General features: G+C 43.8%; 1 protein-coding gene across 1 annotated transcript in view; it reads left to right on the top strand.

Moving 5' to 3' along the window:
• The window catches only part of SAAL1 (serum amyloid A like 1), a 579,650-nt gene that overhangs the window by 380,818 nt on the left and 171,220 nt on the right, over positions 1 to 27,612 (top strand). The window lies entirely within an intron of this gene.

Below are 27,612 nucleotides of genomic sequence, written 5' to 3'. Positions count from 1 at the left end.
ACTCTCGAGCTAAGTCTCCACCCAGAATGCCCTCATCCCTGTTACCTCAGATCTCGTTTGCCATGTAGCCATAAAGCCGCATTTCAGCCAAGCTCTCAGCTAAGTGAAATCTTTTTGATATTTGTGTAAACATTTTTGGATATCTTCGTATTTTATTATGCAATTAGTACTTTTAGTGTCGTTTCTTCTGTCTAACCTTATTCTTCCCTCTCTACCTATTGATACCGTTGGTAAACTCTCAAGTACCATTGTTGGTACGGCCTTTCTTCCCTCACCCTTGTGGTATTTCTTCATTACCATAGTTGGTATTGTTTCTCCTGTTTAACATGTTAGCTTTAAACTTTATTCAGGTATTTCCATTCTGTTCTCCATATACCAGTGTATTGTTATCTTTGTGATTTTTTTGAATGGAGTTGATTTCATTGTAGTTGGATTATACAGTTGACCTGTGGTGTTTTTCTACCAATATGTCAGATAAAAAGAGTACTTCAGGTTTTAAGCATTGTACTTCTTGTTAGGGCAAGTTACCCAGCAGTGATTCTCATAATGACTGTGTATACTGTTTGGGAGTGGCACACCTTTCGGTCCAGCCTTCATGTGACATTTGTCAGAGTTTCAGCCAACGCACTTTTAATGAGTGCAAAAATAAACTAATTCTGAAAGGGTTACTAAAGTCTCCCTTCTCAGAGGCCTTTTCTGTGATGGAGGTCTCAACCCCTCCTTCTAAGGACAAAAAGAGATCCCACTCTGTTCCTTCTTCACCATCGGGTGATCAGAGCAAGCCTGGGAAGTTAAAGGTCCCTAAGTCATCATCGGATCACAAGTCTGCCTCTTTGGCTGTGTCTTCTCTGGCTCCAACCATCTCAAAACCTTCAATACCGACACCTGTTTTGGCACTGGTCCTGCCTCAGTCACCGATCGTTGACCTTACTGTGCCTATTTCGACTTCGGCACCTGTAACCACTTTGGCTCAGGGCACACCTTTGTCTACGCCATTAGTTTCCATTTTGGAACCGACTATTTCTGCCCCAAGTACCACTTCGACACCGAGCGTTGTACCGAACTCACTGGATTTAACCCCTTTACTTCCGGTCTCGAAACTAGAGACTTCGGTGCCAGCAGACCTTGCACCATGGACCTGATGCTTCCCCTCCGTAGATCCGTTTCTGGGCCAAGCGTATAGTCCATTCATCAAACGTCCTGACTCTCCGTCTGGAGTATCCACTAGATCCACCAGGAGCCTTTTGGAACACGACGTGGTGCATCTTGTAGACCAGCTGTTGTTAGCCAGGGAGATTCCATCACTTTCTAAGACCCATCCACCTGCAGGACATGGGTTACCTTATCCACGGACTCCAGCTTACACTCCTCCTCTGACCATCTTGGTTCCAAAGCCTTCTGCTCTGCCATCCTTCTTGGAACCCATCACTTCGGCACCTACGGTGCATCTCACTCCAGCTCTGAATTTGTCCCTTTGGTCTTTGGTTCCAGCTGAACCGGTCCTTCCTCAATCTGGGGATTGGGGGATGGGTGCATTGACCTGGGGTACGGAGCCACCTCTCTCCTTGGTTCCATCTTTGGTGCCAATGGCTGCGTCCGCACCGATCCTGCTTGAGGCTCTGTGGGGGTGGGTTTGTCGGAGCCGGGTGTGACCCTGGTCCTGAAGTTGTCTTTTTCGGTTCTGGCCTCCCGTCCTTCTTTGGGCGGGCCTGCCTTTCACACGTTGGAAAGGGCTCTTGCTTCTGGCAGAACTCCTTTGATGTTGGAACCACAGTTTTCACCCCTGAGCTAGAGCTGTCACAGACCACCCCCCCGGGACACTGAGCAGAGAAGATGCAAGACACCCCTGTTCAGAGTACCCACTCTTCCAAGTCCTCCTCAGAGACCCCCACTGAGGAGCCCCCTTGAAATAAGACGTGCAAGAGGAAGCACGTGGACTCACCCAAGGAGTCCTTAATGAAAGACATGGATTACGATGATGAAGAGTCCCCACAGTCACCTCCTGATGATGTCTCCTTCGGAGATTTCCTGGAGATGTTAAATCAGAGAGGAGACTGGAAGTCCTCCAACCTTTCTTCTGAGGAGTCCGTGTTCCTGCAGGCTTTTCCCGCCCAGACTTCTACCTCTTGGGTGACCCTGCCTGCTGATGAGCTCGTCCAGTGAGCATGGAAGAACCCTGATTCCTTTGAGGTGATCCCTCGGAGACTAGACAAAATTCTTTCCCCTCTTGAGGAAAACCTGCATTGGTCCAAGGGGCTACTGGTTGATGCCATGGTCGTGGTGGTGGTGGCCATGAAAAATGACTTGACTGAGGAAAGTCTCGCTGTCCACCCACCCAACAGGGAGTCCTAAGTGGTGAACAGACTTGGGAAGTGTGTTTTTGCATCAGGGACCTTTGCCATATGGTCCCTGAATTGTTAGCACATTTTGTGAGGCACCAGAGGGACTTGATCTCTGAACTCTCTGTGATGCTCGCAGGACAGTTGTCTGATGAGGTCAGGGACAAAGTGGCCTCGCAGCTCGCAACCCTGGAATCAATATCCAACTGGTCCATTAGGTTGCTGTCACACATGACCGAAGGGGCGGCTAGAGCAGTGGGTTCAGGCATTGTTATGAGGTGTCATGTCTGGGTGCACATTTTTGACCTCGCGGATCCCTTCATGTCTTCCTTTCTGAATGCTCCCATCAAAGATATGTCCCTTTTAGGCTCCAAGGTGAAGGACATGCTAGCCAGGTGCAAGCAAGATGGAAAAAATATGTCTGCATTAGGTCTACGGTTTTCCAACCCTCAAAGTACCTTCTCCAAGAATTAGAAGAGCTGGAAAATGTGGCATGAGAAATCTCGGGGCCTTTTCTCTGCTGTATGTGGTGATGATACTTCCAGAGGCAGAGGGGGTAACAATTCTGGAAGACGCTCCTATAGAGGAAGAGGGGGTCCTTGTAATCAAGGCTCCAGGGACTCTTTCTTTGGACAGCCTTAGTAGTGCTCCTGAGCAGCGGCCCGATTGCTTACCTCTGGAAGCAGTCGGAGGTCGTTTCTCTCTGCACCAAGCTACCTGGCAATCTTATCACCACCGATCGTTGGGTGCAGAACATTATCACCAGAGGTTACACCATTCTCCTTTGTTGTCAGCCAGAATTTCCAAGAAATCTTCCAGGCATTCCACCCAGTCAAAGGGAAGAAGCAGCTTCAGAGATTATAAAGCTGTCTCAAAAAAGAATCATCCAGCCAGTCCCACCAGACAAGCGCGGATCCAGATTTTACTTCAGATTCTTTTTGATGCCAAAAAAGACAGGGGACTGGAGACCCATTTTGGATCTCAGCAGTTTAAACAAGTTTGTCACCCAGACCAAATTCCGGATGGTCACGGTTGAGTCCATCCTTCTCTTTTTAAAAGAAGGCGATTGGATGTGCTCTATAGATCGCCAGGATGCGTATTACCACATCAAGATGGACAAATGCTCCAGGATTCTGCTTAGCTTCTGGCTAGGAGGCAGTCATTACCAATTCCGTGCCCTGCCGTTTGGTCTCTTCAGTACCCAGAGTGTTCACAAAATGCATGGCAGTGGTAACAGCTCACTTGAGACTAAAAGGATTCTGGGTGTTTCCATATCTAGACGATAGGCTCCTTACCAGCCCTACCGAGCATCTTCTGGAAACTGCACTGCACTATACTCTCTCTGGCAAAATTGTTGGGAATAACAATACATTGGGAGAAATCAAATCTTATCCCTACACAACAAATAGAGTTCATTGGAGCAGTGTTCAGTACTCAGTCTTGTCTGGTATCACTCCCAATTCACAGACTCCGTTGATTGAGGCTTCAACTCTGGGTGATACTATCTCAAACAACAGTCTCTGCAAGGGAATTTCTTCAGACCCTAGGCTCTATGGCTGCTTCAATTCCAATAGTGCCTCTAGCTAAGCTACATATGCGGATTCTGCAATGGCTCCTTCTCAGTCAATGGTTCCCAAACTATAACCCCCTCGATTACCAGATTTGAATAACCAACTCCTGCAAACAGGACCTGCTTTGGTGGATGAGGCTAGACATAGATCTTTGGACTTGCCCGTTTCAACCCCCTAGCCCACAGCTATTGTGACCACGGATGCTTCCCTGATCGGGTGGGGGGGCCATTTCCAGGGAAAGACTGTCCAAGGCACATGGTCCACCTCAGAGGCCCACCTGCATATCAGTGTTCTGGAACTGACAGCTGTGCTGTTAGCATTGCAGGCCTTCCATTTGGCTCTCCCTTCTGGAATAATTGCAGTTAATTCAGACAATATGTCGTCTGGTACATCAACAAGCAAGGAGGAACCAATTCCTACCCCCATGTCGAGAACCATGAGAATTTGGTAGTGGGTGATAGCTTCCAACCACTTTCTGATAGCAATGCATATCTCGGCGAGCTCCAATGTGATTGCATATAATCTCAGCAGATGCATCCTCATGCCCCACAAATGGTCCCTCCACCCCGAGGTGGCATCTGTAATCTTCAGCCATTGCGGCCAGCCTTGCTGCGATCTCTTCTCCTCCCCATCAAACACCAAGTGCAGCAGCTATTTCGCCCTACTTCCCCTGGAGGGGGAGTCCCCGAGGGACACTCTGATCCACGGGACTTCTCTGTGCTTATCCTTCCATCCTTCTGATCCCACAGTTTCTAAAGAAAGCTTTTTGGTTGTGATGCAAGGTGATACTCATAGCCCCATTCTGGCCTCGGCAAGTTTGGTTCCCCTTCCTTCGGCCTCACCTGATATACCTGCCATGGATTTTGGACCCCCTACCAGATCTGATTACTCACCCCCAAGGGTTGACTCTGTCTAGTCTCAAGCTGACAGCTTGGTTTCTCCACTTCCATTAGTCACCAGGCAAGCTAGTCTCTCCTCGCCTGTTCGAGACATCATTCTGGCCTCTCATAAACCATCCACCAGAAGACTATATCAGAGTAAATGGAAAAGGTTCTCCATCTGGTCCAAGGATAACATGCTAGACCCATATTCGTTTCCAGTTACTGCAGTGCTTTGATACTTGGCTACGTTTTTTGATAATGGTGCCTCTGCCTCTATGGTACAAGTGCATCTAGTGGCAATTTCCACTTTCCACAATGGTATAGATGGCACTCCTCTTATCTCTTTATGCCTTTGCAAGGTTTTCTCAAGGGGACCTGTCATCTCAGGCCTCCTGTCATACAGTCCGTGGAACCCCACTCCAGTCCTTCAGTCTTTGACTCAAAAACCTTTTGAGCCTGCTGCCAAGTGAGACCTAAAGTTTTTGTCTTGGAAATCTTTGTTCCTGGTAGCCATTACCTCTGCCAGAAGAGTCTCAGAGCTGCAGGCATTGTGTATCAAGAGGCCCTATCTGGTCTTTCATAAAGACACAGTGTCACTTCGGGTGAAGCCATCCTTTCTTCCCAAAGTTGTTTCTGAATTCTCCATTAACCAGACCATTGATCTACCAGTGTTTTTTCCAAATTTTGCTAATAGAGGAGAGTATTGCCTTCACTCCTTAGACGTACACAGACAATTGAGATTTTACCTAGACAGGACCAAACCTATCTGTAAATCTGAGCAATTTTTCATTTCTTTTTCTAGGCCCAAAATGGGAGAGGCTGTTTCCAAGGTTACATTATCAAGATGGCTAAGGGACTGCATACGTTTCATCTATTCCCTCCATAATGAACCCATGCCAAAAGTTAAAGCTCACTCCACTAGATCTATGGCAACATCTGTAGCATTTCACTCCAGGGCTTCCATGGATGACATCTGCGCAGCAGCTACTTGGGCTAAGCGTCATACCTTTATCAATCATTACAAATTGGACCTGATCTCCAGAGGGAGAGCTACCTTCGGCTCACTGGTACTCAAGGATGTTCTTCCATAAGGACCACCCATGGACCTCAAGGTAGCTTGGGATTCTGTCCCATCAGTGATGAATGGAAAGAAGATTAACATCATCAGATAAAGAAGTTATGTCTTACCATAACATTCCATCTGTGTTGTTCATCCTCTTTCATTCATCACTTCCCACCCTCCTTCCACCTCCAAAGGCTCCTCGGGGATGCTTTGGGTCTAAGTGGTGCCCTAGGGTACTTGTGCAAAAGTGGCCTCGGCTTGACTTCCCTTTCTTAGCAAACTCGATCTGAGGTAGCAAGGAGAAGGGCATTCTGGGTAGAAACTTAGTTTTTTTGGCTGGCGCAAGCTTGGTAATAGGCCAACTCAGTTCCCAGGGTTCGGAACCGAACCCATCAGTGATGAATGAAAGAAGATGAACAACACAGATGGAACATCATGGTAAGACATAACTTATTTTTAGTACCAAATGCAAAGAACAGTAGAGTGGTCACGGCTCAACTTTTGAGAAAATGTCAGTCACAAAAGTTGTACTATGATAAAACCAGTAAATCATTTGACCATTGTTACAAGGAGAAGCTGTGAGAATGCAAACATCCAAAGTTTACGATCGTGTAGGAATTGTGAAGGACATTTGTGAGGAACTGAGATCTTACATCATACAATCTGAAGTAATGGATTACAGAAGGAATCGTAGACATGCATTACCTGTCTCAGAACCAGTGCCACAGCAGATTACCTCTGCCAATGACGCTAATTTCCAGAATGACTCTTCAACTGTTCAAATTCAGAAGGACAGTGTGCTTTCTTCAAATAACTGTGATGTAGACTCAGATGTTCCAGTATTGAATGAATCCCTAGAGACTTTTCCTGTTGCTAAACACAGTCAGAATTTCTATATAACAAGATCGGGTAGAATTTGCAAACCCAATCCTAAATACTCAGTGACTTGCACTTGAAGTCAGTTATATTTCGTTGAAATGTTGAAATAATGTCTAGCTCATAAATATTCCTTTGTACTTGTATTTTGCAATGTCAAACAAAATTAAAAAGGGAGAATATAAGTCATTATGTAGACTGAACGTAGTCAGCCACTGTAGCTAGACAACATGTGCATATAAGTTACTGAGCACGTGTGAGATCATTTTGTGTAGTCAGTCAGTGTGACTGTAAGCTTGAATAGAGATGCACATATGAGTGTGTTACAAGTGACAAGAGAGTCAGTAAGCATATGAAATACGAATTATATGTGCAAGTTACAGTTCCTGATGTGTGTATGTATAAATAAATGATTTGAACGCATACCCAGCCTCAGAGTCTCATTTGAATTCACGAGACATGCAACACTATTATCGTAGAATTGTTGACTTTTCTCTCTTCTGCTTGAGCATGTAGTCAGGTTCCAATAAGGTGTGTGTGTCAGCTATGGGGAGGAGTGGGTTTGGGTTGAGACTTTAACGGTTAGCTTTAAGGGGTGACTGGGAAATGTAGGGATAGGATTAGGGAGCAAGGTTTGTGATTAGGATTGGGGAGCAACTGGAAGATTCAAGGTTAGGATCAGGAATCAGGGTTTTGGATTAGGCTTATGGAGAGATGAGGAGGTTTAAGTATAGGTAATGATCTGGGTGTTTTACGCTTAAGGAATGGAGTTAGTGATTAGGGTTAGGGAGTGGCCAGGAGTTTTTGGTTTAGAATCAGGGGTGGAGCTTGGGATTAGAACAAGGTAAAGACTTTTTTTTTTGTATGTTTAGGGAAGATCTCTGTTTTAGGTTTAGGTAGTGGCTGGGGGGTTAGGGTGTGTGGTTTGGGATTTTGCTGAGGGATTGACTAGGAGTTTTAGGGTTATGGAGCAAGCTTTGGTGTTAGGTTTAGGGAACAGTGGGATTTTTAGGGTCAGTATTAGGGCTGTGAGTGGACTGTGTATGTGTTTAGTAGGATCAGTTTAGTGGGAGCTTAGGCACTTAAATTTTTATTCAAATGGCAGCGAGCAGGTCATTAATGAGCTGAGTGGCTTCTGCCAGCACCTGTTGGAACATGAGAAAAAAATAGGCAAGGGATCATGAGGATCTTAAGGTACACCTATAAGTATAAAAACTTAAAAGTTCTTGCCATCTTTTTCATTCACGTAATAGTGCTCACATGACCCAAGTTTAAATTTGTATATACCCATCAGTCATCAAGAATAGCCTTAAACCTACCCAAGTAGTACTTTGTTTGACCTGTAGTGGTAACTTAATTCCATTGGCTAGGAATGAGTTGGGTTAAGAATCCATTTCCCTAGCAAGTCTTGTCGATTTGTTGGTGTAGATTTAGGTCTGTAATGCAGGTGTTTGTAGAGCCACTGTCTTTTTGAAGGCATAAGAAGTCAAAAAGGGCTTGGTCTTTCATGGCTTGAAAAGCAAGATGCTGGTCAATTATGGGGCAACTGGTAGGCTTCTAACTATAAACAGAGCCATATTAATCTTTTGGGATGGTTGAAGTATCAAGGCCTTTAATTTTATTGATTATAAGTCTTTGGGCCTTTCCAGAGAGTCTTAGATTTGAAGGATATGGGATGTTTTCACCCCAGACAGATTGACCCATAATGAAAACATTAAAACATTCAAAGCATAGATCTAAAGCAGTGTAAAGATAAATGGCTAAATATTATCTAAGTAAAAAAGTTGGAACAACATGTAGAAATAAAGAAATGTTCAAAGAAATAATGCTATGTAACTCAAAAAAATAAGTTACTTTCAATACCAGAACTAACACTACAAACTGAAATACAAGTTAAATGTATAAATGTAATGCATAAACAGAAATTTAAACAAAGTAATGGAATGAAAACATCCTTTATTACAAAAAAAAGACATAATTACCTGAGTTATTAATCGTCTTGTACTACAATTATAGAATGTAAAGCACTACTCATTACTTCTAAAGTAGAGATGCATCACAGCAGACTAAAAATAATAAATAAAATTAACATTTACATATAAAAAAGTTAAATAATATATTACATTTCTATGAAAAAAAATCACCATTAAAATATTAAGCAATAAAATGCTTTTATAAAACTTTAAAAACTTAAAATAAACTTTTTTTACGTAATTGGGGTCAAATAGTCTGGGGTCGAATTATCCAGTGTCCAGCTGTTCACTAACTATTCCCACAGCAAATAAATGTAAATTTAAACGTGTATACACTTGCATTAGGGTCGAATCGTCCAGGATGAAATCATCTGGGGTCAAACTGTCCTGCTTCCGATTTGAACAAACCAAAGGGGGGGGCATTGTATGTCATGATGCATTTTATAAGGGAAGGGTACAGTCTTAGGATGACTTCTTTTGATTTTATGTGGGCCAGTTAAAAGGATTTCCTGACTGTGGCAGAAACATGATGATCAAATGAGACTGTTGCCCACATAAGTATCCAGATCTCTTACAAATGTATTTTTATGTCTGAAGAGAAACTGTTCACATGTGTACTGAAAGTAGGAGATCCTTTATTTATTTATTTTTTATTTAGACAAGGCTATGACTAATTGTTTTCATCTGGTAATAAGTTGTCCAGATATAATTTAGCATGTCATAATGGAAGGTATTTCTTCACATTCTATGCAGCTTATCAGGGAGCAGTTTATGTTCAGATGGCTCAGCATTACACATGCGTGCGCACACACACACACACACACACACACACACACACACACACACACACACACACACACACACACACACACAAGAAACACACTTCAGATGCCCAAATTAACATATAGCTTACCTGCTCAATCCCACAAAAGTTACATTTGATATATTTGACACCTTACCATTATTTTACAAATTTACTTTTACTGCTCATACTGCAGTCCATATTTTTTATCATGCACTTTTTAAAAAAATCTCCCATGATATAAAATTCCCTTTTATAGGTTCATAGGTTGTTACTAGGCTAATAACCATTAAGGCCCTTACAAGCATAGCCGTCTACCCAAAACCATTTGGGCCTTGAGTATTGTGGGTGTCTGTATGGGGGAGGGGGTTGCACAAGATCCAGGATAAAAAAAAAGTGCCCAATCCTGGTAGGCACACTGGTGGCAGGACTGGAAAAATGACAGTGTAGAATCCCCAAAATACAGAAACATTCCTACAATGGGGCTAGGCCAGGCCCAGGGGGAGGATGGCCCCCCTTTTGCAGAAGGAAGTAGCAGTCTACAAAAATCTCAAAAACTGATAGGCCAAAAAAATAGTCATAAAGACGACAGGGTGGACTATTAAGGATAAGAAAGAAATTATGTATTGTTACTATTATGCAAGAAGCCCAGAATTTCCAGACAGAATGTATAGAAAAGATTAAGAGAGAGATGAGAGGAGAAAAACATACTTCCACAAGAAAAACTGTCAAAAGCTTCAAATAAAAAAATGTATTCATTAATACAACAGATTTATGTTTATATAGCATTATATAGCCCAAGAAACCTTGGGCCATTTTAGAAAAAGAAGTGACCGAGGAAGTGTGAAAATATAAAGAACAAAATCTAGAGACTTTTGAAAGGTATAAAAAAGAAATATGGACATGGGAAAGAGAGATCTGATATGGTGCAATATTTATGCAAAGGAGAATTTAAATTAATCAACACAAAAAAGGCAGCCCCAAAGATATTCAAAGAGAAATACAGGCAAAACAATCCAGTTGGAAAAATTCACAATAAAAAAATAAGATCACAAAGAGGGAACATAGAATAGAAGATTAGTAAAACAGAGTTAAAAAAATAGAAGATGAAGTTATGGAATACTTGTGAAGTGAAGGATTTAGTGCAGAAAGTCTAACAGAGGTTACATCACAGCATGATGAAACAATGAGTCCCCAAAGTAAGGAAAAGCAGAAGACATCTGAAGAAGAAATCTGGACATGGGAAAGAAAGAGATTTAATATGGTGCAATATTTATGCAAGGGAGAAGGCAAACCTAATCAAAAGAGCAGCACCAAAGATATTTGAAGAAAAATACAGGCAAAGGCATCTTCTTCTTCTTCTTTCAGCTTTTCCCGGTTAGGGGTCGCCACAGCGGATCACCTTGTCCGCACATTAATTGGCAGTGGAGTTTTACGGTGTCGAGTTGCCAGCCTGGCGCCCAACCTTCCACAGAAGGCACACTCACACGCACACCTAGGGCCAATTTAGAGTGTCCAATCCACCTGCAGCATGTCTTTGGGATGTGGGAGGAAACCGGAGCACCCGGAGGAAACCCACGCGACCACAGGGAGGACATGCAGACTCCGCACAGAAGGCACCCCAGCCGAGGATCGAACCGGAGAACCTCTTGCTGTGAGGCGGCAATGCTAACCACTGCACCACCGTGGCCGCCTATACAGGCAAAGGCATCTAAACATTGAAAATTTATAGTACAAAAAATAAGGAAACAAAAAGTAAAAGTAAAAAAGATTAGTAATGGAGAAGTTAAAGAAATAGAAACTGAGGTTATGGATTAACTGCGAAGTGAAGGATTTAATGTAGAAATTCTAACTCCGATAATATCACAGCCGGATAGAGAAATGGATCCCCAAATTAAGGAGAAACCAGTGGAGCGGGAAACATCTGATCAGTTTCCATATGAAGATACTTTGGAGCCTTTCATAGGAAACCAGTGCAAATGTTCAGTTGAAGTTGCACAACAAGAGAAGGAACAGGAAACTGTGGAATCTCTGATGCAGTCAATGTTGTGGAGTGATAGGCCAGTGAGCTCCCATATCAAAAGCAATGGATGACACTGGATGAAACTGAAGAGAATGTGGCACAGGAAGATTCTCTGAACGTTGAACAAAGAATGTGCCCTCAGTTTAGAAGAAAATGGTCTAAGAGAAGAGTTGCTTGATTTAATAGAAATGGACAGACATATTAAGATCAATGATAGAAATAGACTACAGAAAGTCAAAATCTAAAAAGTTAGAAGTTTGATAAAACAAATGAACACAGTAATTAGGACTGTCCATAGAGATTCATGTGATATAACCAAAGTAATCAAGGTATATTATTGTGCAGCTAAATTAATAACAAAGTCTTATCACAATAACATGAGGTAATAAGGGAAAGGAAGGGGAGAAATTGAATGCCATCATGAAAGTATGGAATAGAGAAAACTATAAAGCAATTAAGACAGGAAGTGTCACTGTTAGAGTATAGATGAGGGAACAGATCAAGAAAAATACTCAGATAGATGTGATAAAAGCAATCAATGCACAGTGTCAGGACAGAGCAGGATTTATTGTGCACTATAGCAAATAATAAACTAAAAATATCAGCACAGACAGAAAAACTTAGAAGATATGCAGGTAAATATAAAGGAAAAGTACAAAATAAGCTATTTATTGATGACCCAAAAAAGTTTTATAGAGAATTTGGAAATAAGACAAAAGGAATTGAAACACCACCAAAAAAGAAGAAATGGATACATTTTGGAGAAATCTATGAAGATCCTGTGGAACATAACAAAACTGCTAAATGGATAGAAGAAGTAAAAGAAAGAAAGAATAAGAAGTTAAAATGTACAGGATATGAAATGGGATGAAGTAACAGCCAGAGAGATTAAAACAAAGTTAATAAAAGCTCCTAATTGGAATCAGTTATGTCATTGTTTGTAAATACCACACTGTAAATAATCAGTTGTGTGTTAGTTAGTACTAGTGATCACATTAAATGTAAAGTATTGCATTGCTTTTTTAATTTCATGTTCTTTTTATGTTTGTTGTTCAGTCCTTGTGGAGCTTTTCTCCCCAGGCCTCCACTGAAAATGGGCTCACCTGACCCAGTGGACCTTCCAGGTAAACAGATATAAATAAATAAATAAATAAATATATAATAATGTGATCAGGATTGAATGCAGGAGTGATTAAGGAGAGGAGAATTTAAACCAAAAGGTGAAACGTTAATGTTGACAGCCCAAGATAGTAGACTACGTACATGTTGGTTTACATAGTCCATTGAACATGTGGGAGAAACAGACAAATGTAGGTTTTGTAAAACAGAATTGGAAACAGTCACACATCTTGTTGCTGGTTGTGATATACTAATGGCATAAGAACTGCATACTGAAAGGCATAATAATGTGGCAAGACTGTTGCACTGGGGATTGTGGAAACATAATATTGAAGTAGTTGAAAAACACTGGAAACATGAGCCATAAAGCATCATAGAAACCGATGAAGTTTATAACACATGGAATAATTCATTACAAACAGTAACAAGTAACAATTAACTGTCATTTTCTCCTTGTCTAACGTGGTGAGTGGAGCGTCTGTGTGTCACACAATGTAGTCCCTAATGACAGGAGTATTAGGTAAAGTTTATGCTTGCCTTTTGGACTTTGTTCTTGTGAGACCATTGGGTGAAGGCTTATGTGAGACGTTTGGTGTTGCTTTTGGTATATGTCTTAGTGATTGATGAGAAGCCGTTTTGATTAGGTGAAGGATGCAAATGCATGGCTTTGGAGGTATTTGAGAGTTGGAAAAGTTTCTTTTAACTTATTCACTCCAGTGGAGCTCAGGAAGTTTGCACTGTAACTTCCAATGGGTGGAGCCTAAGCCTTTTGACAGAATCAAATTATGTCCTCACATTTCAAACAAATGTTCGTATTTGTGTAACCATAGGGATTATGAAAGAAGTATAAATGGCAAACTCTTCAGCACAAACTATTTTTATAGTCACAGTATTCTTTAGGTTCTAGGTCTTAAACTGAATTTTATAAGTCACAGTAAACACAATAACTATTACATTTGTAATGATGTTCTTCGTGTTTCACTGCTGCAGTCCTCACATATGGGTTATCCGGCTCCTGGTAGCCTTCAGTCGGCCCGAAAACCAGAGTCCTTTGTATATGACATTGGCTGCCGTTGGCTGTAAAACTGATGTCAGAACGTCAGGTGTAAAAGGAGGCAGCCGACGCCATTTCCTCAGTCTTTCTTGCCGCGGAGCCCAAACCAGATTCAATTCAAACTAGTGCCGGTCAGCCATTTACCTTCTTTTTGCTTTCTGACTACCAAGTTGAAGACGCCTTCGGATAAGCACCCCATTGGGGATCCTCTTTTCTTGCTTTAACTTTTTTCTGGCTTTGAGGATTCTGATGCTGAGGACTCTATCCCTTCTGCCTCCCTTCCAGAAGATTTTTCCTTTGGGGATACTTTGAATACTCTTAGGGTGCACTTTAAATGGGATTGTCAGGATTTTCCTCAGTCTAATAAAAGAATCAGGGAATTTTTGGATTTGCCACAGCATAAGCTTCTGGCTATACCTCCAATTTTGGAAGTTATGGATGATGTTTTCATGGAAAATTCTTTATCTCCTAATTCTGTTCCTCCTGCCCCCAGAAAACCTGGTAGGTATTATAGGGTTCCTGATTCTCATCAATTCCTTTTTAAAAACCCTACTGCTGATCCTAAGATTATTTCTCAAGGCCCCAAAGGTGTTAAGGCTACTATTGCTAAAAACCCTGTGCCTTCTGATAAGGAGTCTAGGGCCTTGGACAGGTGGGGTAAAAAAGTCTATACCTCTGCAACTCTTGCCATTAGATCCGTGAATTGTCTTTTTCACATGCTTAAGTATCAGCAGCATACTTTGGAGGCTATTAAGGCTAAACTTGGGGATATTCCTTCCATGTCGGAGAACAAAGATTTACAAGACTTATTGAATTCTGCCACTTTAGTTAATAAGCATTCACTTCATTGTGGTTTTGACACTTTGGAGGCTTCCTGCAGAGCAGCGGCCACTGGTTCTGTTATTAGAAGGCATGCTTGGCTCAGGGAGCAGCCTCTTTCTGAACCTGTTAAATCTAAATTGCTGGATGTTCCTTTGCACAAAGACAATCTTTTTGGTAATAAGGCTGAGGAGGTACTGAAGAAGTTGGAGGATAAGGTGAAATCTATGCAAGCTGTAAAAGATTTCCTTCAGGTTCAGCCACCTCGGTTTAGTATGCATTATCCTTCTAAGAATTTGTCTTTCCCTGATCCTGGCAAGCAGGGTTGATCTAGGCCAAGGGTTTCAGATCTTCCAGAGGGCAGGCTTCTGGCCCTCAAAGGGCTGAACAATGGCATTCTTCTTCTGCTAAATCTGGGAGTTCTAAGCCAGCCTCCCAAAGCAAACATTGTCAATGACTCTGGCCTTTTTGTCCCTACCTCTGTGGGCCCTGGGTTTCCTTTGGGGGGAAGGTTAGCCAGGTTCATAGAGGTATGGTCTGCCATCACAGACAACAACTGGGTGCTCAGTATAGTAAACCAAGGTTACAAGTTTTATTTTCACACCTTCCCTGTTCTGCAAGGGTACCCAGAGATACCCAGAGCTCTCAGGGCAGAGGTCGAAATTCAAATTTCTTCTCTACTGACTATGGGGGCTATAGAGCTAGTTCCTGCAAATCAGGCAGGCCTAGGTTTTTATTCAAGACTGGTGCCCTATTCTGGATCTGTTTATTCTAAACACTTTTCTGGTGTTTCCCAAATTCAAGATGCTCACCCTTCAACAGTTACTACCAATGCTGGGCAAGGGTTCATGGCTGGTAACTTTGGATCTTAAGGAGGCTTATCTGCATGTCCCAATAAGGGAAAGTTACAGGCAGTTCCTTCACTTCAGGGCTGGGGAGCAACACTTTCAATTCTCTGCACTGCCCTTTGGCTTATCTACTGCTCCCAGAGTTTTTATGAAGTGCCTGGCTCCAGCCATTGCTTTTTGCAGGCAGAGAAACATTCAGATTTGTCCTTACCTGAACAACTGTCTCATTCAAGCAGACTCCCCAGAACAACTACAAAAGGATTTGGACTTCATGAAGAACATTCTCACCTCTTTGGGTTACACTCTCAATGAAAAGAAGTCAAAGTTGGTTCCTACAAGGGGGATTGTTTTCGTGGGAGCGAGTTTGAATACAGCCACCCAGATGGTATTCCTTCCTCAACAGAAGCAAGAAGATCTTTCGGCTTACTTCATGAACTTGGCAAGCATGACCCAGCTGTCCGCAAGGCAATTCCTGCAAGCACTGGGGTTCATGGCTTCATGTATTTTGATGATCCCATATGCAAGGCTGCATATGAGAAAACTTCAATGGTACCTCAAGACTCTTTGGTGTCAGCACACATAGAACTTAGACTTGATTCTTCCCCTAATTCCCTGTCTACAAATGGAATTCCTCTGGTGGGTGACAGCCTGTTCTCAGAACAAGGGTTTGCCTTTCTGCACACCACCTGCCAGCCAGACTGTCACCATAGACGCCTCAGATGTTGCATGGGGGGCTCATCCGGAAGGCAGGGGCATACAGGGGACCTGGAGCACCCAGCAGATTCATCTGCACATAAACTTATAAGAATTGATGGCAGTACAGCAGGCTTTGCTAGCTTTCAAGGACCTATTCTACTCTGGGACTCTTCTGATCAAGGCAGACAATACCACAGTCATGTGGTACATCAACAAGCAGGGGGGGACTCACTCTTTCCCCTTGTGCAGACAAAGCATGAGACTATGGTCCATAGCAGCATCCATGGGCGTACATCTAATAGCCCTGTATCTACCAGGGAGGCTAAACTCCTTGGCGGATCATTTGAGCAGACATGTTCTGGATCCTCACAAGTGGCAACTGAACAAGGTAATTTTCTATCGCATCACTCAGCATTGGGGCACCCCACAAGTGGATCTTTTCTCCTCTCACACCAATCATCTCCTTCCAACCTTCTGCACCAGGGAGTTTCACAACAAAGCTTGGAGGTTGGATGCTTTGTCCCTCTCATGGACACATCTATCAGTTTATGTATTCCCCTCCTCTGCCTCTTCTTCCCAGAGTGATGTTAAAGATAAGGGATGAAAAACCAAAGGCTATTCTGATAGCCCTAGATTGGCCCAGGCAGCATTGGTATCCCCTTCCTCACAGCCTTTCCCAGGCTCAGCCTTGGCATCTTCCCCTGGTACCAGATCTGTTGGTTCAGGAAGGGGGAAAGTTCCTTCATCCTCATCTTCATACTCTGCATTTAACTGCCTGGCTAATACTTTAAATCTTTCCCAACAGGTGGTTAAAGTTCTTCATAAGGCCAGGAGGCCTAGCACCAGAAAATCCTATGCAGATAAATTGAAGAGATTTTGCTCTTGGATGCAGGCTAAAGGAGAGAAGACTCTTCTCATCCTTCTCAAATCCTATGTAGATAAATTGAAGAGATTTTGCTCTTGGATGCAGGCTAAAGGAGAGAAGACTCTTCTCATCCTTCTCTTTCCCTCATTCTTGACTACCTAGCAGGATTGCTTAATGGTGGACTTTCCTTTTCTTCAATCAAAAGTCACGCTTCAGCAATTTCTGCTCATTGTTCTTTTGAGCAACCCATTTTTTCTCACCCCTTGATGAAGCAGTTTCAGAGGGGAGCTAATAATCTTAGACCTCCCAGAATAGCTCCTACTCCTGCTTGGGATCTTAATTTTGTCCTGGGAAAGCTTACTCTGCCTCCCTTTGAACCAACTGCCTCTGCAGATTTAAAGTTTCTCTCCTGGAAGGCTGCTTTTCTTTTGGCTATTACTTCAGCCAGAAGAGTATCGGAGCTGCAAGCCTTAATGGCAGTAGAACCTTTAATTATTTTTCATTCAGATCAGGTTTCCCTGAGAACTAATCCCTCCTTTATGCCTAAGGTAGTTTCCAGTTTAACCCTTAACCAGTCTATTCACCTGCCTACATTTTTCAACACTCCCCAGAATAAAGGGGAAAGGATTCTGCACTCTCTTGATGTGCACAGACAGCTGAGATTTTACTTGGACAGGACTAAATCCTTTTGAAAATCTGAACAGTTGTTGGTTAGTTTTGCTCCTGGGGCTCAGGGTAAAGCTATTTCAAAACAAGCCATCTCCAAACGGATTGCTCATTGTATTCACTTTTGTTACCTGCAGCATGGGAATGTTCCCTCTCAGGGTATTAGGACCTATTCTACTAGAGCAGCCTCTACCTCTGCAGCTTTTCTGAGAGGTGTGCATACTAAGGACATTCTAGAAGCAGCTACTTGGTCTTCTGTCCATACTTTCACAAAGCATTACAATCTACCTTTGTTTTCTAAGTCCAGGGCTGGTTTTGCCTCTGCAGTTTTGCTGGGCCTTCTTACCAACCCTTGATATGTGATCCTTCCTCCCCCTTTGTCTTTTTCCTGGGCTTTGGGAATCAACCCATATGTGAGGACTGCAACAGTGAAACATACAGAATGTAGTACAGTTGTGTACACTTACCATAAATGTAGATGTTCGAGTGTATTCACTGTTGCAGTCCTGGTTTCTCACCATCCATTACCCCCCTTTTTCCTAGGGCACAGACTACATATTTTTATTTTTTGTATGCCGTGTCCAGGGTGTTTTCTTCCTGGGTCAGCCTTCTTTTGGGGGCTCCTGACAGTTATGGCAAGAAAAGCTGAGGAAATGGCATCGGCTGCCTCCTTTTATACCTGACGTTCTGACATCAGTTTTACAGCCAACTGCAGTCGACGTCGTTTACCAAGGACTCTGGTATTCGGACTGACTGAGGGCTAACAGGAGCTGGATAACCCATATGTGAGGACTGCAACAGTGAATACATTTGAACATCTACATTTATGGTAAGTGTACACAACTGTACTTTTTGTAAACAATTTAGAATCCACCAACCACTCAAGTTAAGCACATGCTGTCAGCAGCATTTTATTAATCTAACTTAGAGCTTTCATATGAGGCTTAGGAGTTCTGTCTGTGTTGCTTGGTTGTTGAGACATTTAGAAAAAATGTGAAAATTATAGCTATATAAATTAATATAATAAAACAACAGTTAATATCTATTTCCTTGCACTAGATATAGGTCAGATATTAATGCAGTTGAGTTTGCTATTGTGTAAGCTCTAAAATGAAGTATTTTAAAACCTTTTACATAGCATGGTTTGGGAATTATTGATGTAAATATGAACAAGCAATACTTGACTCCTAGTAGCATCAGTAGGAGTTAACTGCAGATGCAGCTGTAGGCGTCACGCACCTCAGCATAAGACAGTCTGTGTGTGTGCGTGCATGTGTGCGTGTGTGCGTGTGTGCGCGTGTGTGTGTGTGTGTGTGTGTGTGTGTGTGTGTGTGTAGGATGTAGTGTGTTTAGGATGTAGTGTGTGTAGGATGTAATGTGGGTAGGATGTAGTGTGGGTATTCTTGACAACCTCATTTGCATGTCAGATTTTTTCCTCCAAGGAAGTTGTGCATTTACATATATCACATACCATGTTATTTTCTTTAATAATTAACTGGTTGTCTGAGAAGGTGTGCCTTATGATGCCCGAATCTACCAAGATGACTACAGAGACCTTTTAAAATTGCTTGTCTATATTGCCAAGTCCTGTAATAAGGTGGGCTGTTTAGGATTAAGGATTGAGTTTTAACAGGGTAGTTTCTGGGGCTAAGAACAACATGTTGTATAGATGTTGTATAGTGTTAGGATAAGGACCAGTTGGCATAATGGTTAAGGTCTTCACCTCCGATGCACAAGGCACAAGGTTTGAGCCTGACCACCAGCCAATTCCTGTTTGGAATTTGCATGTTCCCCTTGTATCTTTGTGGGATTCCTCCCACCTGCAAAAAACATGCTGAGTGTTTCCATCTCAAACTCACCAATGAATGGAGCTAGCGGCAGTAGCACAAACTCTACATGGTGCCCTACAGAGGGAAATACTATACAGACCAACTCCTTTGAGCATCTGTTGTGGTGCGCAGTATCCTCAAGATAGGAGAACACAGATCACAGACTGCTTGCCGTGGTAGGGCTAGCCACTCAGTGGTGTAAAATATGGCTCTAGGTGATTCAGGCATTTTGACTAGTATCACCAAAATGGGCATGGGTAGTTACCGGTGATAAGTGGGTTGAGGACCTGGCCTACTTCACCCTATGTCAGGGACCCATGCTAACCATGGGAGGGGTGTATGTTGGCCAGTGTGTGCCCGCCATAAAGCCCAGCAGCCCTGGATCAATAAGCCACTGGCTGGCCAGTGTCTATTTGCCCAGGCTGGGTTACCTGGGATAGCTATGTTGAGCGAAAGCTGGACATAAAACCAATCAACCTGCCAAACATTAAATGAGAATTGCTATTAATGTAGGTTCACTGACAGGACACAGGTTGGAAGTGGGTGATATGATGATATGGAGGAGGCTGGACATCCTGTGTATCCAAGAGGCAAGATGGAAGGGCAGTGCAGTGAAGCCACTTCGCTTGGGATCCAGAGTCTACTACTCAGGAGGAGGACAGGCTAGAAATGGTGTGGGAATTGTGAGATAAAAGGCTTTAGAAGGCAGTGAGGGATATCAGAATTAATGACAGACTCATGGGAATCAGACTCCATGGTAGTATTCATAATCTCAGCCTGTGCCTCACACCAGGGTTGTGATAGTGAGGAAGAGTGCATTCAGACAGCAGTTGCAGGACTTACTAGATAAAGCAGGACAACACGAACAAGAATGTGAATTGGTGTTGATAAAGGTGTGACTTGACTGCACATATCGGGGCAGACAGAACAGGATATGAGGACTGCCTGAGTCCACATGGGTGGGGCAAGAGGAATAAAAAGGAGAGGCCATTGTAGACTTCTGTCTGGCAAATGGCATGATTAGTAGCCAACACATGGTTCAGAAAGAGAGAAAGTCACAAGATCAAATACAAGAGTGGCCAACATGCAACTTGAGTATACTTCCTCCTTGTAAGGAAAGGGCACTGGGGTAGAATCAATGATTGTGAAGTCATCTGCAGTGAAACAGACCACAGCATAAACCACTGGTTGCCACAATCAGCTGTAAGCAGTGGACAGAGAAGGCTGTAAGGTCAACAGAGACCAGGCTTAAAACCTGGAAGTTGACTGGAAACAACGTACAGCAGTCCAAGGAATTACTCAGGGCTCTAGCACCACAAGAAGAGGAGGAAGTAGGTGGAGTTAAACAAGAATGGCAGTGCCTAAAAACAGCACGTGTGAAGACTACAGAAAAGATTGCGGCCAAGCCAGATGTGGAAATAAGGTACATAAGGAAAGCTGGTGGTGGAATGCAGAAGTCCGGAAAGTTATCAAAAGAAAGAAGGAAGGAGTACAGGTAAAAGTGGGAGATAGAAAAGAATGACCAGGCTAGGAAGGCATACTGGTTGGCTAACAAAGAAGCTAAGAAATGAGTTGCAATACAAAGAACAGGGCATTGGAGGCACTCTACCAGTTTCTGGAAAGTGACTCAGTAGGTGGCACAAAGAAACTATATCAGGTTGTAAGGCAAAGTCAGAAAGATAAAGAAGGTAGCTAGACACCTTTCTTAAGGCATGCCAGCAACAACCTGCTCACCATTCCACATGACATCAAAGGCAGATAGAATGAGTATTTCCAGCAGTTTCTGAATGAATAAAACCCCACAGAAGCTTGGTTGCCTTAGACACAGCCTATGATGAGAGAAGAATAGGAGCCCACTCTAGAAGAATTAAGAATAGCACTAAAGAAAATGAAGTCAGGGAAAGCAGCAGGCTCAGATGAGGTCACAGCAGACATGATACAGATGCTGGGTGAGACAGTGGAGAAATGGCTCCTAATGGTACTCATATCAGTGTGGAGAGAAAGGCATATCCCAGATGACTGGAGAATAAGCATACCTTTGCCAGTGTACAAGAACAAAGGCGACATCCATAATTGTGGGCAGTACAGAGATATTAAACTCTTGTCACATTGCATGAAAGTTCTGGATAAGGTGATTGATAAATGGATACACAGAGTAGTAGAGTACAAGATGGGAGATGAGCAGGATGCAGCACAACTGACCTGATGTTTGCAGTGAGACAGATAGCTGAGAAGAAGTTATAGATGAGGAAAGATTCCAACTGGGCATTCCTAGACTTGGAGAGGTCCCAAGAAAGCTAATTTGGGCAGTACTGTGGTGGTTCGAAGTCCCAGAAACATTGGTAGAATTAGTGCAGGCTATGTACAAGGACCAAAGGACTCAAGTATGAACAGTGTTCAGTCTCACAAAGGGGTTCCCAGTGGGAGTGGTTGTGTACCAGGGTTCAACTCTGAGCCCACTGTTGTTCATACTGGTGATGGACTACTTTAGCAAACAGGTCAGAGGGGACAGATCAACAAAATTGCTGTATGCAGATGATGTGCATTTCAGGCAGACTCTGAGTAAAAACTTCAGCAAAGGATAGGGGAATGGAATGCAAAACTGAAGGCACATGGGATGAAACTAAGTATAGATAAGACAATGGTAATGGATACAAATTGGGGAAATCAGAAGAAGCTGAGAATTGAGATAAAAGGGAAGATAGTAGAACAGGTTACTAGCTCCAAGTACCTGTGAGGGGTGGTTGAGGAGAAGGGAAGTCTGACTGAAGAGGTCAAATCTAGAATTAAAGGGGCTGCAGCCAACTGGCGTAGAGTCTCAGGTGTAGTCTATGACAGAAGAATGCCAAAGTAGCTGAAAAGTAAGGTGTACAGGACAGTAGTGCAACCAGTACTACTGTATGGTACAGAAACCTAGGCAGTAAAGGCAGAGCAGATGAGGAAGATAGAGGTGATGGAAATGAAGTGCTTGAGAAGGGTGGTAGGATGCATACTGTGAGACATACGAAGAAATGAGGACATAAGAGCAGAAGCCAAAGGAGTTCCAATTGCAGAAAAGATCAAAGAGAACAGATTATGGTGGTTTGGACACGTGCAGAAAAGCAGTAGACAGTCTAGTGAAGAAGATTTGGGGTAGACAGGAAGACGTTAAGAGGAAATGATGTCCAGCAAAGAGGTGGATAGACTGTGTGAGAGAAGATCTGTGATAGTCAGGCATAAGTGTCGAAAAAGGCAGGAGTGTGTCATTGAATCAAGAGAGATGGTGACAGTTAACATAATATATAGACCCCATGTAGAAAATGAGAAAAAGAGGGCAGCTGCTGCTGCTGATGATTCGATATACCAGCTAGTTTCTGGGTCTAAGGGCAAGATGTTACATTGCGCTAGAATATGGTAGTGATGTTCCATGTGCAAGCTTGCTGCTCTAAGCTTAATTCTGCACAATGATACACTGTTTAACAGATTTCAGACCTAATCTTAACTTTATAGGGAAATTTTGCTTTCTTGGCATTTGCTACTATCCATGGCACTGATAAACACCCGCTGTTCAGTGTGTGGTTCCATGCAAACTTGCCTGAGACATAGAGAAAACAATTTTGAAAACTGACTCTCATGCTCTCTAGCCAATAAACAATCACACTTTTATCTCCCAGAGTGCTTCTCAACTCAGAGAGACTCAGTAAACACCTTCTGCCACAAGATGGATGATCCTGGAATTTCTTAATGTAAAAGCACAGCAAAGACAACTCTCAAGTGCATATTAAATGACAAACAACTACGTCCCTGGTTAAGCCACCATTCTGCAAGGCAGTTTGCATGCAACAGAATTAGAAAAGCCAAAAACCAGAAAAATGACTATTTTTGCAACAAAATTAACTATTTTTTTTAAATATGTTCAAAACAGTACTGACTACTGTATAAAGCAAGTACAGGTGCAGTAAATCAATAAAATAATTCTTATCTTAGCCTGGATGGCTCTGGATGCATTTGAAATATTTAAAGAAGAGTTCTCTGTAAGTGAACATAAGGCCTTGCAAACTTTCCGTTGACTAGTTTACTTACATAGCATTTACTGCATCATCAGTTGCATTTTTTTGCCTTGACGTCCTAGTTGTATTAAAACAGAAATTTATTCTGGGGATAGTCCTTTCTTTTTTACTTCAACGTTCTGTAAGGCAATTTCAAATATTTGTTTAAAACTCTTGCAGCACTGTGAACGATCAGTGTTAAGTTGTCTATCTCGCCTTTATTCTTGCTGGATGGGGGTTCGGAGCCGATCCTCGGCTCCGACTCGGCAATCTACTAAAGCTCGAGAGCTATTTACTGGCTCAAGGCCCTCCATATATCCCACAATGCTAGGCGTCAGATCCCCAGATCTCGTTTGCCGCTTCAGCTACGAGGTTGCGAATTTACTTGGCTCCAGGTCGTATTAATCTTTTCTTCTAATATTAGCATAAAAGTTAACTTTAGTTTTTTTTCTACAACCTTATCTTATATATATAGCTTTCCGGTTAGTTAATTCACTGTTTACTCCCTAATATTCCCTCTCAGAAACTCGTTTTTAGTTAGACAGTTTCTCTTCCCCACCCTTTTTTTTCTTAGTGGCTACTCTCCCTTCCTTTTCCTTGTGTTAATAGGGTAGTGTTTAGCTCTTCTACTTTACTACAGTTTGTAGGCTTGTAGTTTTTGTATATATTTGGCATTAGTATATAGCTGTGTAGTTATTAATATTGTTAGTTTAACTAGTGCGAGTGTGTGTGTGTGTTTTTCTGTGTGTTTAAGCACTAGTGACCTTTCTTCTTTGGTATCCACTATGTCTAAGGATACCAAAGTCTCAGGTTTTAAGAAGTGTGACTCGTGCTGTCAGAAGATGTCTCGGACAGACGGTTACACTTCTTGCGTTTATTGCTTGGGTCCCCTACACCTGCAGGACTCCTGCTCGGTCTGTCATGCCTTCAGCCCGAGAGTCCTGCAGGAGCATAGGAACAAGCTCATCCTGAGAGGCTTACTTAAGCCAGAAGGATCCCCGACTAAGCCTTCGTCGGGTAAATCCTCAAAGCTGCCAAGCCATCGGCTCCCTGTTCGGAGCCGTCGCCTGGTGGAGCACCTGCCTCCTCTTCGACTCCGGCTGGAGCCGACACCTCTGGACCTCAGTCGGCTCCGACCTTAGTGTCGGAACCGTCTTCGAACCGAAAACATTCTAGGTCCCCTTCCCTAGAAACGGTTCATTCAGCTCCGAGGTCACCATTGCTCCAAATCTGAAAAAAGCAATAGGTCCCACTCATCTCGGTCTTCCAGGCTATCGGATCATGACTTAGAGAGGGTGGTCAGTAGACTCCTTAAATCGCAGGCCCTAGCCAAAATTTTAACCAGCCCATCTCAACAGACTGTGGCTGTCCTGATGTCTTCAGCAGTTCCTCCTCCGACTCCCTCCTTGTGTTCGGAGCCGGAGCTGGTTGGGGCTCGAATCTTGGTAACGTTGGAACTGATGCCACACCTTTTTGCTCCTTCGTCGACTCCAATCTCTTCTTTGGTTCCGTCCTTGGAGGGATCTGGGCGCCTTTGTCTGACCCCGTTCTCCCTCTCGGAGCCTCGGCGCAGGTGAGCTCGGACCCAACATAGGCCTCGGAGCCGTCGCTCTCGGTGCCAGCGGGGATTCTCCTTTCTTCGGAGTGGGGACCTTCTGCTCTGCCTGACAGGGGCACCTTCGAGGTCATGAGGAGTGTGCTGACTCCTGAGTCGGCCCCTCGATCAGCCCCTTCGGCTCCTCCCCCCATGGGGCCTGCATCGGTCTCTGTCCATCCTCCTGACCCCAAGCGTGGAGAGCAAATGCTCCAGGTCACCCCATTGGGCGTATCTTCCTCTTCCGAGGCCTCCCCCGATCCTTCAGAGGAGCCCCCACAGAAGAGAAAATGTAAGAGGAAATATGTCGACTCCCCCGAGTCAGTCACGTCTGATACCGACTTGGAGGATTCGGAAGGGTCCCCAAGATCCCCCTCTGAGGATGTCTCCTTTTCAGACATCCTAGAGATCCTTAAGCAGAGGGGGAACTGGATTGCCCTTAACCCTTCGGAGGACGAGTCGGTCTACCTGGACGCGTTTGGTTCTCGTCCTTCCACCTCCTGGGTGTCTCCACCTTTCGACCCGCTAATGGAAGTAGTGGCTTGAAAGGCGTGGTTAGCCCCGGACACAGTGGAACCATCTCCCCGTAGGCCCACTAAATTTATTACAGCCCCACCCAACAAGCAATTCTTGTCAAAGGGTGTCCCTGTTGATGCCATGGTGGTTGCAGCAGCCACAAAGAAGGAGTTGGCTGACCCTTCGGTGCCTGTCCATCCACCTAATAAAGAATCTAGGACAATGGACAGGTACGGGAAGCGGATGTTTTCCTCAGTGACCTTTTCTATGCGGTCGCTGAATTATCTGTGCCATTTCACCCGTCTCCAAAGGGATTTTCTCAAGGAACTGGGTGATACCCTTCAGGATCCATCAGCTGCAGGGGCTCAAGATAAGATTAACTCCCAGCTGACGACCCTTAATTCTATTGTCAACTCCTCCATGCGGCTCATTTCTTATGCAGCTGATGGGGCGAGTAGGGCTGCAGGTACAGGCGTGGCTTTGAGAAGACATGCCTGGATGCGGTTATGTAACTTTGCTGACCCCTTTAAGGCGTCCTTCACCAATACCCCCTTCGATGGTTCGGCTCTGTTTGGACCACAAGTGAAAGATACCCTTACCAGGTGTGAGCAAGAAGGCAAGACTCTCTGGGAGTCAGTTTCTCCACTCCCTCTAGACCATACCCCAAGAGTCAGAAGAGTGGTAAAATGTGGTTTCGGAAACCCCAGGGAGTCGTGCCTGACACACGTGGCGAATTTCCCTCCAGGGGCAGGGGAGGGAACAATAATAGACGCCGCCCGAGGGGCAGAGGGGGCCCGCAAAATCAGGGTAGCAGAGAATCTTTCTCTGACAAACCCTTTCAGCACCCCAGAGGAGCTGCCCGACTGTCCGCCTTCGGCGGCAGTCGGGGGAAGATTGTCACTGTACCCAGAAGCCTGGCAACTCCTCACACAAGACAAATGGGTATGGTCTATCATATCCGAGGGTTACAAGATCCCCTTTGTCCACACCCCGGTACAAACAACCAAGTCCCTTCCAGATGTTCAACCTGGTCTAAGGGAACAAGCAGTGCTAGAAATTTCAAAACTGCTAGAAAAACGGGCCATCCAGCCAGCCAGTCTCAGCAGACCAGCAAGGATCCGGAATTTACTCCAAGTTCTTTTTGGTGCCAAAAAAGACAGCGGAATGGAGACCCATTTTGGATCTCAGCAGGCTAAACAAGTCTGTTCAAAGAACAAAGTTCCGGATGGTCACGCTTCAGTCCATTCTACCCTTTTTGGGTCAGGACAACTGGATGTGCTTCATAGACCTTCAGGATGCGTGCTACCATATCAAAATGAACAGGCTCTCCAGAAGGTTTCTCCGCTTCCGGCTGGGAGCCAGTCACTATCAATTCAGAGCCCTGCCCTTTGGTCTCACCACAGCCCCCAGGGTGTTAACCAAATGTATGGCAGTGGTTACAGCTCACCTGAGGCGGCGAGGATTCCAGGTGTTTCCATATCTTGACGACTGGCTCCTCACTGCTTCCACTAGGCATCAGCTACTACGAGCCAGGGATTATACCATCCAAACTTGCTCCGAGCTAGGTATATCAATAAATTTTGAAAAGTCTGCATTGTCGCCTTGTCAGTCTATAGTCTTTATAGGAGCAAGCTTAAATACAAAAGATCTCTCTGCAAGACTTCCTCACGACAGAGTGTCAGACATCCACTGACAAGTGCAGGTCTTACTACAGTGCAACAGGATTCAGGCCAGATTTGTACTAAAGACTTTGGGCCTCATGGCAGCAGCAATCATACTAGTTCCACTGGCTCATTTTCACATGTGGCTTCTTCAGTGGATGCTTTTTACTCAATGGTCCTTTCAACAGCTCCCAATGTCTCACAAGATGATAATCACCTGGCTTGGTGGATGGTCTCCCCTCTAATACTCCAGGGCAGACCATGTGTTCTTCCTCCTCCTGTTGCCACAGTGACCACGGATGCCTCCCTGATCGGGTGGGGGGGGGGCATTTTCAGGGCAGGACTGTCCAGGGCACCTGGCAACCTCTAGAGTACCATCTGCACATAAA

This window comes from Protopterus annectens, chromosome 17.part0, assembly GCF_019279795.1.
Source record: "Protopterus annectens isolate FY-2018-M chromosome 17.part0, PAN1.0, whole genome shotgun sequence".
Lineage (NCBI taxonomy): Eukaryota > Metazoa > Chordata > Ceratodontiformes > Protopteridae > Protopterus > Protopterus annectens.
This window is presented reverse-complemented; position numbering and strand designations above follow the sequence as displayed.